Here is a 15,450-nt window from a genome sequence, read left to right as displayed (position 1 = left end):
GAAGGGGGAAGGGAGACGAGGAAAGAAGGCGGAAAAAAAAAAAAAAAAACCACTGAGAACCGCGCACAACTTTTTTTTTCTTCTTAAAGAGGAAAAGTTTCGAGTCCGCGGGCTTCGCCACCCGGAGCACCAGGCGCCCCTCTCCCCTCTCCCTCTCCCCTCTCCCCGGGCGCGCGGCATGGAGGGGGGAGGGGAGCCTCCCCCACCCCCAGGTCGGCCTGAGCGCGCTGCTCTGTGACATCACCCCTTCCACCTCCCTTTGGGTTCTTGTTATTGTGTTGTTGTTGTCTATTTTTTTTTTTTTTTTGGTCGGGCAGGAAGGCGGGCTCGACTTTCTCTTTTTTTTTTTTTTTTGGCAGGTCGGAGCAAGAACCCGTCGCGGGCGGCCGCGCTGCGGTTTGCAACTTGAGCGGGTGTCCCCTGAAACTTCTCCAAGTGCCCGCTCCGCTCCCGACGTCTCTGCGGTCGCTCGCTCCCGCGGTCACCAAGGCCGGCCGTGGGCACTGCAAATGTAGGACGCAGCAAGCGTTCGGGTTTAGGCTTTGGGGTTTTAGTGTTTTTGTTTGTTTGTTTGTTTTTAAGCGAGGCGGAGTTGGAGGTGGCGGGTGTTGGGGGCGGGGGAGATGGGGAGAAATTCGGGAAACTTTTTTTTTTTTCTTGGGAGGATTGGCCTGGCGGGGGCGAGCGCGGCACGGTGGAGGGCGACGCACGGGTGTACACACCCGGGCACTTTTGCTTTGCAGCCGACTGCCCGGGTGTGGGCAGGAGTGGGATGGGAAAGAGTGGCGCTGCGCAAAAGACCACCGCCCGGGCTGTTTGTTAACTTTTCACAGGCCTGGGCGTGGCGTTTCTTTCACGTATTCAATCTTAAACTTTTAAAGAACAGAACACCCTGAAACCTTCCCCTCCGAAAAAAAATAAATAAAAAGCGCAACGTACCACTTTCCACGCGCGATGTTAAATATGGACTTCAACCTCCCCCGTGTTCTCCTACACACCCACCCCGTACGGTAGAACAACGAAAAAAAAGTGACTTTGGTTAAGAATGAAGGTGAAGAAGTAGGGGGAGGCGACACTTTTAACTTATTGTCGTTCCGCCCCCACGGGAACGGAACATATGGCTGGGCTGTCTGCGCTGTTTTGGCGGGAGCTGGGGAGGGGGAGACACAGGGCCCGCCGGAACTCAAGGACCCACAATGGATTATTAGCTCTCTTTAAAAAACTGATAAAAATAGATGTGTACTCCCGGGTGTAGATGCACCCCCCTCCACTCAGCCCAGTGGGGGAAAAAAGTGAACACGCCCCCCCCCCATCCGCTCCCAGGGCCTCCGCCCGGGTGCACAGAGAGGCGGAAATCGCGGGGCCGCCTTTCTTTCTTATTTCCACGCGGGCCTGGCCGCCTCCCCGGCCCGCGCACGTTTCTTCCCAGCACTCGAGGCCGCCGGGTCTGTTATGAAAGCCCTTGCGCGCCGGGTGGCAAAGAACGAGTTCCATTGCGATGTAATTAGGTCACCCCATTATGAGCACGTTTCTTGGGAACGGACGGGGCGGGCGGGGCGGAGAGACTTGGGTCGCCCTCGCACCGCCCCACCCCCCATCCCGCTACTTTTTTTTTTTTAACCGCGTTTCCTATTTATTCGTTCAACCTTCGAGCAGACCCCTGGAGCACCATGCCATTCCGGTTATAGGAACCGGTGGTTTTGCTTTAGGGTTTTTGTTTTTTGTTTTTTTGTTTTTTGTGTTTTTTTTTGCAACTTTGCAAACCTCGCAACTCGGTGTGCAGCCGCGAGCGTACTCGGTGAGCCCTCTCTGGGTCTGCCGGCCCTGACAGCAGTGGGTGCCCAGCCCGCCTCTTCCAGCCGGGCCTGCGGTCCCTTCTGTTTTTCTCCTGCTGCCTTGCAGCCGCCGGTGGCTTCCCTCCTCCCATCCGCAAGCCCACCCCCACCTCACCCCACACCCCCCCACACACACCCCCGCTCCCCTTTTTCAGCTTTTCTTGAAATCTGGCAAGCGCCGCCACGGGAAATAGCTTCCATCCACCTTAATCTAAATCATTCCAATGGAGGTTTCTTTCTTAGGGAATGTTTGCGTGCGTTCCTCTACCCCAACTCCAAGAAGTGGGTGTTGCGGGGCGGGGGCCTCGGGTAGGGGGCGATTTCGTGCAGTTTCGTGGTAATGAGGTAATGAGTTCCAGATTTCTAACCCGAGCGGGGTGCGCGTGAAAACCACAAGGTTAGTCTGAGTCCTGATGTGAAGCTATTTCGGACTTTAATTTCCCCCAGTCACCTCCACCACCTTCTCCTCCTCCTCTTCCCCCTGAAGGACCGGCGGGTCTTCCACCGCGCCGGCCGCGCGCCGCTCCGTCGGGGAGGGGACCGGGTCGGGCAGCGGGGGAAGGGGCGCGGGCGGATCCCCGCGGGGTGCGCGCCGCCGCCCCCCTTTTCTCCTGCGGCTTGCGGGACAAGCCAGGAACATCAATCACGCGGCCTCGGCGCCCAGGGGCTGGCCCAAAAGGAAAGTGCTGTTTTCAAAGAGAAAAGCCGATTCCTCGAATTTCCTCCGCTTTTCCAACTCCCGGCGGGTCATCCCTTCTCTGTCCTTTGCCCCCGCCCCTCTGCGTCTCCGCCCGGGGGTGCGGGCCGAGGGTCGGGGGACGGCGGCCGCCCAGGCCTTGCTCGCCCTGGAGTTGTTTACTGCCGACCGACGGGGTTCGTTCCAACTCCCAGAGCCGGTCTCTATAATTAAACGCTTTTTTTTTTTTAATTGTCGGGTTGCAACGTCACTCCAGGGACTTTCCGAAGCCCAGGGAGCCAAGGGGAGGGAGCGAGCTCCTTAACCCTTCGCAAGCCCATCGTCCACACCGCGGCGCGAGCGGACCGGGCCGGCCCGGACTAGCCCAGCAGGTGGGGTTGGCGGGGACTGCCGAGAGCGCCGAGCCGGACGGAAAGGCCGACGGGTGGCGTCCCAGAGCGGCCGCAGCCCCTCCACCTGCGCGCCTGCTTCCGACGGGGAGGCCGGGTACGGCGTCCTCGCCTGCCTTCCGGGCCCTCCCTCTTCGCGCGCGGCGAGCGCCCCCCCGGCGGGGGCTGGGCCAGGTATAGTTTGGGCTTGGGGGTGAGAGGTAGGGTGTTAAGGTTTGTGGCAGTGGGAAAGTAAAAGTGCTTGAGACGAAGGGCACGCGCGAGGGGCACGTCCCTTGAACGCCGGGAGAGGGGTGGGTGGAGCGCGCTGCGCCCGCCTGAACCCCTAGACGGCCCCGGCTTAGTCCCTGGCGCTGCTGGAGGTGCCCCCTCCCCATAGCCCTGTAGTGTTACACTTCCTCCCAGGGCTCCTGTGATTTGCAAAATCCTCCAAAATCTTCGCCCTTAGGACCTGCCCTTCCCATCCCCAACCCCTGCTGACTAAAACCGGGTTGGCCTGCAGGTCCCTGAGAGAGGAGGTCCTTCGGGCTTGAAAGTCACCTGTAGAGTTTGGAATGCAGGTTGCTCTGCTCGCACCCAGGAACCAGGTGCTAGGGAGTGCAGCCTGGAATTTTTTTTTTCCTCCTTTTTTTGGAGGGGTGGAGTTTCCTGGTGGTAACAAATGCCAAGAGATTTGGGAATATGTGGTTTAGAGCATGGAAGTTGGGGGACCCTGGATCAAATCCTGGCTCTGCCAGGTTCTAGCTATGTAACTTTAAAATCAGCAACAAAGCATCTTTCCTCATCTCTAAACTTAGCAATTAAGAACGCCAAAATTTAGCCTGTAAAGTGCCTGGTTTCGTACCTGGCATAGAAACTCTGAAGGTGCTCAGCTCTAGTGGATAAATGCAACCACAAAGCAAATTCTGGGGGTGTTCACTTTGTAAAATATTGTGTATAGACTGATCGGTTTACAGGTTCGCTCTGCCTCACTTTGGGGTGAGGAGACTGGTCCTGGATCCTGGGGAGAAAGAAAGGTGGGTCCTAGGGACGTGGTGGAAGCCAGGTGGCCCCACTGAAAGGTCATGATCACAAGTATTTCTGAAGGTACCCAGACTCAACTCCTTAAGGTCCTCCAAGCACTTGGTGGGCAGCAGTCAGCTGCCCCTGTCCCCCAGAACCAGGCAGGTGCTTTCAGGAGGGGGCAGGTGGCGCTGCCTTGTGTCTGGAACCTTTGAGGGTAAGGTGGGCAGGCAGGCTTCTCAGGATGACGGGGACCCAGCTCTTGTTGAGTTGGGCTCGCGTGGCGGGAGGTGCTTTATTGCCTTGCTCTGCCTGAAGTGGAACATCTTTTTTTTTTTTTTAAAGATTTATTTATTTTTTATTACAAAGCCAGATATACAGAGAAGAGGAGAGACAGAGAGGAAGATCTTATGTCCGATGATTCGGGTGCTGTACCGACCTGGAACCAGGAGCCAGGAACTTCCTCCAGGTCTCCCACATGATTGCTTTCTCAGGCCAAAAGCAGGGAGCCGGATGCGAAGTGGAGGTGCCGGGATTAGAACCAGCGACCCGTATGGGATCCTGGCTTGTTCAAGGCCAGGACTATTAGCCGCTAGGCCACGCCGCCGGGCCCTAAAGTGGAACATCTAAACTCTTGTTCCCACGCCAGTTGCTCTCAGTACTTTCTCAGGTCAAGTTCAATTCCCTGGGCTGTTGCACTTCCTGGGCCTGCCTTGATTAACCATTTCATCCAGCATAATCTTGATTCTCCTATTTTAGCCTCTAACTCCAGACTACTTCTCCTACTCCAAGGCATTCATTGTACTAGTCAGTTTTGAGAAAAACAAAAAACAAAAAAACAAGGCCCGTTCTGATAGCCTAGCAGCTAAAGTCCTTACTGGGTATACAGGCACTGGTTCTAATCCCGACAGTCCCACTTCCCATCCAGCTCCCTCTTGTGGCCTGGGAAAGCAGTCAAGGACGGCCCAAAGCCTTGGGACCCTGTCACCCTGTGGGAGACCCAGAAGAGCTCCTGACTCCTGGCTTCAGATCAGCTCAGCATTGGCCATTGTGGATACTTGGGAGTGAACCAACAGATGGAAGATCTTCCTCTCTGCCTGTCCTCTCTGTATATCCTACTTTCCAATAAAAGTAAACATATCTTTTTTTAAAAAAAGAAAGAAAAACCAAGCTGTCTTCCTCCTAGCCCCAGGGCCTTTGCACATGTAAATCCTGTCTGAGTCAACTTCCTTTGGCCCAAGAAAATTCTAAGTCGTTCTTCACACGGTCTTGATGCCCACTCCCTTCACCTGCCCCCCACAGCCAAGACAATGTGTTTGTCCTTTCATGTCCTCCTGGAATGGTGTATTCTACCCAATATCCTTATTTAAGATTGCATATATTCATTCCTATAACTTGTAGGCTTTTATTGAATTTATGACTTTCTAACTTAGCATTCAGCATAATTGGTCTTTATTTAGCATACAGTTCTGCGTATCTTAGTATATGTGCTGCCGAAGCGAGCAAGGTTCTGCGTATCTTAACATGAATAGATTCATGCAGCCACAATCAGGAAACAGAAAAAGTCAGTTACTTCCCCCAAAAGCCCCCCTCACTATTCCTTTATAGTCACATGCTCCCGGTTCCGAATCCCCGGCAGTCGCCGATCTGTTCTCTATCATAATTGTACGTGTGGCATAATGTCATATGAATGCAGTCGTGCCATCATGATTTCACACAGCGTGATGCCTTTGCCATGTTGCCAACTAGTTGCCTGTCTCTGATAAATGATAAATAGTAATTCACGGTATAAGCACACACACATTTGTTTATTCGTTCACCTGTGGAAGGACATTGTATTTTTTTTCCAACTTTCTGGAACAATCATTAGGAGCAGAACTGCAATGAATAGTCATGTCCAACACCTATGTGAGCATAGTTTTTATTTCTCTAGGGTAAATTATCAGGAGTGGGATTGCTGGATTATGTGGGGTGTGCATGAGGGTTCTTTGAAAAGTTCCTGGAAGGGGTGAGTATGGGGGACCCCTGAATTCTGAGCCATAGCACCTCATGCAAGTCTTGGCTCCTCTACCTCTGATCTGGCTTCCTGCTAAGAAGGCACCTTGGAAAACAATAGATGCTGGATGACGTATTTGGGCTCCCGCCACCTACACGGGAGCTGTGGATTGAGTTCCAGACCCCCAGCTTTGGCCAAAACCAGCCCTGGCTCTGTGGACATCCCGGGAGTGAACCAAGGGGAGAAAGCATCTGTGTTGCTCTCCCTTAGAAAGTTTTAGAAAATGAAACCAAAAGGTGCTTATTTTGGTAAAGAGCAATTTTGAAACCCGGGCATACTTTTTTCATACATGCTGCATATTTCTATGTACCTTTATAGATCCCGCTGCATGAAGTTTAAAAGACTATTTTGTACCCAAATAAAACTTAAATTTCACTTTTCTATGACATTTTTGAAGTTTCTTTGCATGGTAAGAATAGAACTCCTGCAAACTAATTTCCAAAATGCTATACCATTTGTACCTCCAACAGTAATATGAGTGTTTAGTTACTCTACATCCTTACCAGTACTTAATATTGATGATTTTCACTTTTTGTTGCTTTTGTTATTTCCTAGTTGTTCCAAAACCTCTATAAGGGGTAGACAATCTTACTGTATGAATCTGCATGTAATAACTAATGACGTGGGACATCAGCTCCATTTGCTGTCTACATGTCGATTTAGAACTTTTGCCTAATTTTTAATTTGAGCTATTTATTTTCTTACTGTTGAATTTTGAGAGTTGTTTAAATATTTGTTTATTTTAATGATTCGTTTATTTTTATTGGAACTGCAGATATGCAGAGAAGAGAGACAGAGAGGAAGATCTTCCATCCTATGGTTTACTCCCTAAGCAGCTGCAATGGCTGGAGCTGAGCTGATCAGGAGTCAGGAGCTTCTTCCCGGCCTCCCACGGGGCTACAGGGTTCCAAGGCTTTGGGCCATCCTCGACTGGGATCCGTCCATATGGGATATTGGCACATTCAAGGCAAGGACTTTAGCCGCTAGGCTACCACGCCAGGCTCAGCCATTTGAATTGTCTGTGTGTGTGTGTGTGTGAATTTTGTTCTTTTGAAAAATGCGTGCTCATTTCCTGTACCCATTTCTTCACAGGGTTGTTTGTCTTGCTCTTGTTGAGTTTCTGAAGTTCTTTATAAATCCTGGGTATTAGTCCCATCTGTTGGGTAGTATGTGGGAAGATTGCCTCCCATTCTATTGGTTGCTTCTTTGTTGGTCATTTCCTTTGCTATTCAGAAGCTTCTTAGTTTGGTGTAGTCCTATTTGCTTATTTTGGATTTGACTGCCTATGCTATTGGTGACTTTTTTTTTTAAGATTGATTTATTTTTATTGCAAAGTCAGACATACAGACAGGAGGAAAGAAAGAAAGGAAGATCTTCCATCCGATGATTCACTCCCCAAGTGACCGCAACAGCCAGAGCTGCGCCGATTCGAAGCCAGGAGCCAGGAACCTCCTCCAGGTCTCCCACACAGGTGCAGGGTCCCAAGGGCTTGGGCCATCCTTCACTGCTTTCCCAGGCCACCAGCAGGGAGCTGGATGGGAAGCGGGGCTGCCAGGATCAGAACTGGCAACCATATGGGATCCCAATGCGCACTCAAGGTGAGGACTTTGGTTGCTAGGCCACTGCACTGGGCCCTTTTGGTGAATTTTCTGTAGAGTCTTTACTAGTGCCTGTGTCTTGTTAAGTCCTTCCAGTGCTTGCCTCTAATAGTTTGATGGCTCCTGGGTGCAGAGTCGGGTCTTTGATCCAAGCAGAGCTGACTTTTGTAAGTAATCAAGAGGAATGGCATTGTTAATCGGCTGTTAGGTTTCCCTTATTTTTGTTACCACGTCAGTGCCCTTACCCGTGGGTGAAGCATGTCAGGAGTCCCAGGAATACGTGCATGCTTGTTTTGTTTGTTTCACACGTACTGACCTGTGAGTTTAGTTTATAAATTGGGTATAGTTAAGATCTAAACAATAATAACTAATGACAAACTCAATTATTTTAATAATATACTGTAATAAAAGTTACATGATGATGACCTCTCTCAAAATATCTTATTATGTTGGAGTCACCCTGCTCCTGGTGATGTGAAAAGATAACGCTGATGGAGTGAGGTGAATGACAGGCTCTGTGACTTAGGCTGCTACCAAAGCCACAGGAAGGTAGGCACTGTGATACTGTAACAGCCTGAGTGCTGAAGTGATTGCTATGTGACTGTCGGAGACACAGCATCCACAGCGTGACTACACGAGACAGAGGCAAGATCCATGCCCCCTGCAAGGGGCAGCCTGGTGCAACTTTTCACCACACTACTCAGGCACATCATCTAACACTTACGGAATGTTTGTTTCTGGAATTTTCCATTGAATGTTTTGGGTATAGCAGCCGGTTCCGTGCCCAGCTGCCCCCTTTCTGCCCCAGCTCCCAGCTAATAGTTGGGAAAGCAGCTGAGATTGGCCCAAGCTGTTGGGCCTTGGCACTCATGTGAGAGACCCTGAAGATGCTCCTGGCTCCCAGCTTCAGATGAGGGGAGATGACTGTAGCTTCTTTTGTATTTAGTTGAGATTTTTTTGTAATTCTGTATTTAAATTCCTTTCTCACTTTTTTCATTCCTGTAACTATTTTCTTACCATGGGGATTTAATATCCTAAAGTTATAACACTCTAATTTGAATTACAGCACCTTAACTTCAGCAGCATATAAAAGTCCTCCTTTATAGCTTTGTCCCACCCCTTTAATTGTTAATGTCACATAATTGCATCTATATCCATTGTGTCCTTCAAAACACAAATATTTCTTTCAGATGAATTTGCATTTAAAATTATATAGAGAATGTAATACAGAGTTAAAATCCAAGGTAACAACAATGCTAGCTCTTAGATTAGTGACTTTATTTTAAATTTGTCTCTTCAATCAGGAAGGAAAAAGATGAAATTACACAATTATTATAACAATACTAGCTTCAGTAACTGTCCCTGCCTTTACCTTTACTGAGATCTTTGCTTCTTTGCATGGCTTGTGAGCTACCATCGAGTGTCTTTTTTTTTTCATTTTGCAGGACTCCCTGAAATCAATTTTGACCATGAACTTCTTCAGTATCTGTTCATTTGGGGATGTCTGAATTTGTCCCCTTTTTACTTGAGAAACAGAGAAAGATTGTGTATATGTTCCCATCTGCTGATTCACTCTCCAAAGACCTGAAGTGGCTCAAATGCCAAAACCAAGAGCTGGAAATTCAATCCAGGTCTCCCAGGAACTTGGCTTGAGCCATCACTGCTGCCCTCCAGGTCTGCGTTAAACAGGAAGCAGGAAGCAGGAGCCAGGGCTGGCAGTTGAACCCAGGCCCTCTCTTGGACCTGGATCTTTCTCGCCAGCATCTTAATTAACCATTATGCCAAATGCCTACCCTTCTCTCTCACCTTTGAGAGACAGTTTTGCTGTCTTTAGTCTTATGGTTTACCAGAGTTCTGTTTTTCAGTTTTCTGTAACAATTTTAATATATTGGCCCACAGTCTCCGGCCTCCCAAGTTCCTGATGCGAAATCTGCTGATAATCTCATCACGAAATCTTCCTAAGTGAGTCACTTATTTCCCAATACTTTCAAGAGTCTGTCTAGGTTTTTCAGAGTCTGATTGTAATGTATCCAAACACAGGTCTTTTTCAGTGTATGTTTTTAGGAGTCTTTAATCAGCCATTATTTAAATATTCTCTCCACCCCTTCCATTCTCTCTCCCTCTCACTCCCAGGGTTTGTATGTGCCGGCCGGCTTAATGGGGTCCCACAAGTTCCTTAGCCTCTGTCCACTTCCTGACCATCTTTTTTTCTTTCTGTTCCTCAGGCTTGCCAACTTTCATTAGCCTATGTTCAACTTAATTGATTGTGTCTTTTGCCTGTTCAAAACTGCTTCTGAATACTGGGAATGTTTCGTTTGTTACTGCGCTTTGCAGCTCCAGAATCTGTTGTCCTTTTAGGTTTTCTGTCTTTTTAGTGGGATCTCCATTCATTCGTACACCATTGTCTTGACTTAACCATGTGTCCCCTTATTTCTTTCAGACAGTTCAAATCTTTAGTAGATCTGATAGCAGGTTACACACACACACACACACACTATCAAATTTTAAAAGTGTGCATATAGATGAGAGTATGCCCCCATCTACTGCTTAGTCCAGACTGGTTAGCTAGGGCTAGTCCAAAGCCAGGAGCCAGGAGCTCAATCCAGACTTTTCACATGGGTGACGGAGACCCAGTCACCTGAGCCGTCACCCGTTGCCTGCCGGGGTTTACAATAGCAGGAAGTTGGAGTCAGGAGCCTGAAGTGGGTATTGAATCCAGACATGCAAATGTGGAGTGTGAACATCTTCACTATCAAATCAGATGCCTGCCCTTATGTTTTATTTGTTTGTTTGTTTGCTATGGCTTGTCTTTGTGCCAAGGATCAGCCCCTGGAAAGTCCTCTGGTCTTTTCTGAGCCTGTGCCTTTCCCTGAGAACATGCCAGGGCACTTTCTAACTTTATATATGTATATGTGTATATATATATATATAAATACAGTTATTCTTGGATGTCTTCTTTTGTCTGGAATCCAAAAAGAGGAAAAAAAAATAGAGAAGAGGGGATTTTAAAGGAACAACTCTAGGGGCTGGCATTTGGTACCCTGGTTAAGATGCTGCTTTGGATGCTGGCATTGCATATCAGAGTACCTTCCTGAACCCAAGCGCCTCTGCTTTGGATCCAGCTTCCTGCTCCCGTGCACTGTGGAAAGCAGAAGTGATGGCTCAAGTACCTGAGTCCCTGCCACCCCCATGGGAGACCCAAATTGAGTGCCAGGCTTCCCAACTTTGGCCTGACCCCACCCTGGCTATTGCAGACATTTGGGGAGTAAACCAGTGGATGGAAGTGTTCTCTCTCAAACACAATAAACACAAAAACTAGACGTCCTGTTCTGTTGATGTGTGTTCCGCTTTTCATCAAGGCAACGCTAGTGATTATTAAAGCTTTACACCGTCTTAAAATCAGTTGGTATGATTTCTCCAGAGCGCTTAGGTTTTTTTTTTTTTTGAAAATTGCTTGAGTTATTCTATATGTCTTTGCCTTCTCCTATATAAATTTCAGAATCTCTCTAATTCTACTGAGATTTTTTTCTGTTGGAAATGAATCCACAGACTAACTCAGGAAGTTAAGGCATCTATACTGTGTTGAGTCTTATGATATGTGTGCGTCTCGAGGTCCTTGATTGCGTTCAGTAGTTCTTCACTTTTTAGCATTCAAGATTATTTGTTTTCTTAGACTTAAACCTAATATTTTCTAGTTTCAGAGCTATTATAATTCTTTTAAATTTATTTTTATGGGAAAGTCAGGTTTAGAGAGAAAAGGAGACAGAAAGAAAGATCTTCCATCTGCTGCTTCATTCCTCGAGTGGAGTGGCCATAGTGGCCAGAGCTGAGCCCATCTGAAGCCAGGAGCTTCTTCCAGGTCTCTCACATAGGTGCAGGGTCCCAAGGCTTTGAGCCATCCTCTGCTGCTTTCCAGGGCACAAGCAGGGAGCTGGATGGGAAGTAGAGGAGCCAGGATATGAACCAGCTCTCCTATGGGATCCCATTGGATGCAAGGTGAAGATTTTAGCCACTAGGCTACTGAGCCGGGCCCCAAAACCATTGCAGTTTTTTAAATTTCGGTTTCTAGAGCCTAGTGGCTAAAGTCCTTACTTTGAATACCCTGGGATCCCATATGGGCGCCGGTTCTAATCCTGGCAGCCCCACTTCCCATCCAGCTCCCTGCTTGTGGCTTAGAAAAGCAGTCAAGGACGGCCCAAAGCCTTGGGACCCTGTATCCATGTGGGAGACCTGGAAGAAGCTCCTGGCTCCTGGTTTCGGGACAGCATAGCTCTAGCCATTGCAGTCACTTGGGGAGTAAATCATTGGATGGAAGATCTTCCTCTCTGTCTCTCCTCTTCTCTGTATATCTGACATTGCAATAAAAATAAAATAAATCTTTTTTTAAAATTTTGGTTTCTAATTGTTCATTACTAGTTCGTAAAAACGCAGTTGAAGTAAGACTATGGTCTCATAAAAGTTCCTTTAGTTATAAGAGGAATGTTTTGGATAAATTCCTTGGGGGTGCTTTTCTTTCGTTTCCACACAGACGTACGTGTTGTCTGAAAACGGGGCTAAGGTCTTCCTTCCCAGTCATATGCATTACACTTCCTCCTCTTGCCCTGCGGTGCTGTCTCGGGCTCCTGGCACACTCTCCTAAACAGACACACTGAGAACAGCTGCCCTCAGGCCCAACATGGTAGCCTAGCGGCTAGGGTCTTCTTGCACGCACTGGGATCCCATATGGACGCCGGTTCTAATCCCGGCAGCCCTGTTTCCCATCTATCTCCCTGCTTGTGGCCTGGGAAGGCAGTCAAGTACGGCCCAAAGCCTTGGGTTCCTGCACCTGCATGGGAAACCCAGAAGCATCTCCTGGCTCCTGGTTTCAGATCGGCACAGCCTCAGCCGTCGTGGCCACTTGAGGAATGAGTCAACAGACGGAAGATCTTTCTCTGCATCTCTTCTCCTCTCTGTATTTCTGCCTTTCCAATTAAAAAATAAATCTTTACAAAAGGACAGATTCCCCCAGTCTGTGTTTTTCCTCCCATCAGGACGGACGTGCTGTGAGGGCAGGCGCTTCTCTGGCCCAGCACACAGTAAGCCCTGAATGAGTACTCACACAGGGAAAAGCAGTGACAAGGTAGTTCTCTGCTAACCCTGGCACCCTGGACCATCCTCCTGCACAACAGACAACAGGGGACTCTGACTGACCATGTATAGGTAACAAGAAGAGTCATCTTACAATAAATATCCATGCAGGCATGGTCCCGTGGGGCTGTTTTAAGCTGCAAGTGCATTTTTAAGATCAGCTTTCTAGCAAGCCATACCATGTCAAAGCATTTATCCACGAGAAATAGATGACTGCCGTAAAAATAATTATTTTAGATGGAGCGCATTCCATTCCCAAAGGGAATTTAAACAGACACCCTCAGCGCCGAGGAAACCGGGGCTTTCTGGGTAAAGAATCCCTCTGCTCTGAACTCTCGGGCCCTCAGACGGGTGGGGTGGTTTCGCTAAATTTATTTCAGCCACTTATAGAAACAGAACGGGGCAGAGCCGGGTGGCTGCTCGCACTCCAGCCCTGTGCTGCAGGCTTCGGATCTGCCAGGTCCAGCTTTTCATCCGGCTTTTGTTTGACTTCGGGGGGCCAGAAAGGCAGAGCGCAACAGGACTCTGTTGTAGCTGCACCACATTAGAGCTACGGCGACCCACTTTTCCCCCTGGGTGTCACCCACTGGGCCAGCCCAACCTTGAGATGGCCAAAGGACGGACTGGCCTTGTCCCGCACACAGAGCACCCAGCACAGACCCTTCTCTGTGGTCAAACCTGGCACCTGTGTCTTCAGCTTTTCTCCCATGGCGAGACAGAGAGGTCTCTGACATTGTTGATAGTTTCCTATCTGAATTGGGGCGGCGGGGGCGGGGGGGGGACTGGAACCTCTGTCCCTACAGCCCCCATCCACTATTTTAGGGATTATTGGATACAAAATCCAGTGTCCCTCCTGCTCGGCCTCCCCAGAGCACCGGGCACTCGTTATGCTTAGGCCCTGATGACCCCAACACCATGCACAAACAACAAATAAACAAAACAACCAAAAAACAACAGTCATGAAGCTGCTATGTTACTTTATGAAGGCCCGTTTCTGTGCTGAATTTGCAGTGCTTTCTGGAGCACAGGTTAAGGGGAGGTGGCACCAGGCGATGGGCTCACACCACATGCAGAGGTGCAATGGTCAGTCCTTGGCCAAGGTTCCTGGCTGAATCCACAAGGCCCAGGAAAGACAGGGTCCTGAGTGTGGGGGCTCCCCTTTTCCCCCATGCAGCGGGAAGGAATTGCAGGAGGCACATGCCGAAGCTCAGGCATCCAGCAGGCTCAAGCCCCGAATCAGCAGAGGGGACCACGCAGGCTTGGCTCCTTAGCAGACGCCCGTCCCCTGCATCACCAGGGAAGACAGCAAAGGTTGTGCGTTCCTCTCTCCCTACCTATGGGGAGACACCCAGCATGGACAATCCCCACAGCTGCTTGCCCTGAGTTTGGGGGACCATGAGTGGAGAAAAGGGAAACACACTGACAAGCTGCCAAGTGCTCACAGGGAAGCAAAGTTCCCGCCTGGGCCTCCCACCAGCCAGGTTGCTTTGCATCTGTTCTCCCACTCCTTTCAAATCAGGGCGCGTGGGGGGAACGCTGCAGCCCCCACCCTGGGGAGCCAGCCTTTAAGAAGGAGGAGTCAGCCAGCCAGAGTTCTTGGAAAACCACCACGTGGACAGCAGGTGGGGGGGCTGCTGGTGCCGGGGGCTGGGGAGGCCGGGTAGCGTCTCCTTCCCAGTCCTATGGCCTCTTTAAGTGGTGGCTTCTCCTGCCAACTGCACCCTCTGCCCTGCCCCCACCCCCACCCCGACCCGTGCCTGCCCTCTCTGTCTGACCAAAGGCAACCAGATCTGCTGCAGCTGCTGGTGAGAGAGCTGGCTCTCCCAGGGCCCGGGGAGCAGCTGGAGAGAGATTCCTGCCAGCCCGGGGGTGTAAATATTTATACAACGTGGTGCGTGGGAAGAAGGAAGGCGGAGGGAGGTGGCAGGAACGAGGAGGCACTGACACAGACTGATTGCAGGAGCCTGCCCTTTGGGCTGGGCTAGGAGGGCCGGGAAGGGCCGCCTGCCTGGATTCCTGCCACACAGCGGGGCTGGGTCCTCCCACAGCGGTCCTGCCAGTGATGTGTGGAGCACTTCAGAAGGAGACTCATCACCTGTCCCCTGGCCCATCCTTCTCTGTATGTCTGAGGGTGCTTCCAAAAGTTCATGGAAAGGGGAGTTAAAGGGATCTCAATGCAAGGCATTCTGAAATCCACGCTTGCAAGGGGTCTTGGAGAAGCTGGTGGAAAAGGCATGTTCTAAAGAAAAAAGGCATGTTCATGCAGTTCAAAATCATGTTGCATCCAAATAGACTTTTCTGTTGATTCCAATTTCCCAACAAGCTTTTTGGAGTGCCCTCACACGGGAGAAGAGGCTGTGTCCGGAATCAGAGATAAGCCAACTCCACCCGACCCAGGGGGAAGGGGACCAAGAGCGCCTGTGGGACGTGGCCTTGGGATCTGAAAGGATTCAGGGCCCAAGAGTTGGCCTCCTGAGCTGAGACATGACAGGAACTCTGAGCCAAGATCTCTCTGTAGCCCTTATTTACTCAATGATTCTGAACTGTCACAGGATACAGTGCACTGGGAAGGATGGAGAAGAATGTGAAAGCTAGTAGGACATCCAGGTGTGCCATGACCACCAAAACCATGAGCCTCTGCCCCCTGGCACCCACCTGTGGCACTACCCCAGCCCTCACCACCCCCTCCCCCAGGAGGCAGCCCACGCCAGCTGTACCCAAGCATAGCACTGATCCAGCCACCCTG

Source organism: Ochotona curzoniae, unplaced genomic scaffold, assembly GCF_017591425.1.
Source record: "Ochotona curzoniae isolate NIBS_2020 unplaced genomic scaffold, NIBS_Ocur_1.0 contig_2688, whole genome shotgun sequence".
In the NCBI taxonomy this organism is placed as follows: Eukaryota; Metazoa; Chordata; class Mammalia; order Lagomorpha; family Ochotonidae; genus Ochotona; species Ochotona curzoniae.
This window is presented reverse-complemented; position numbering follows the sequence as displayed.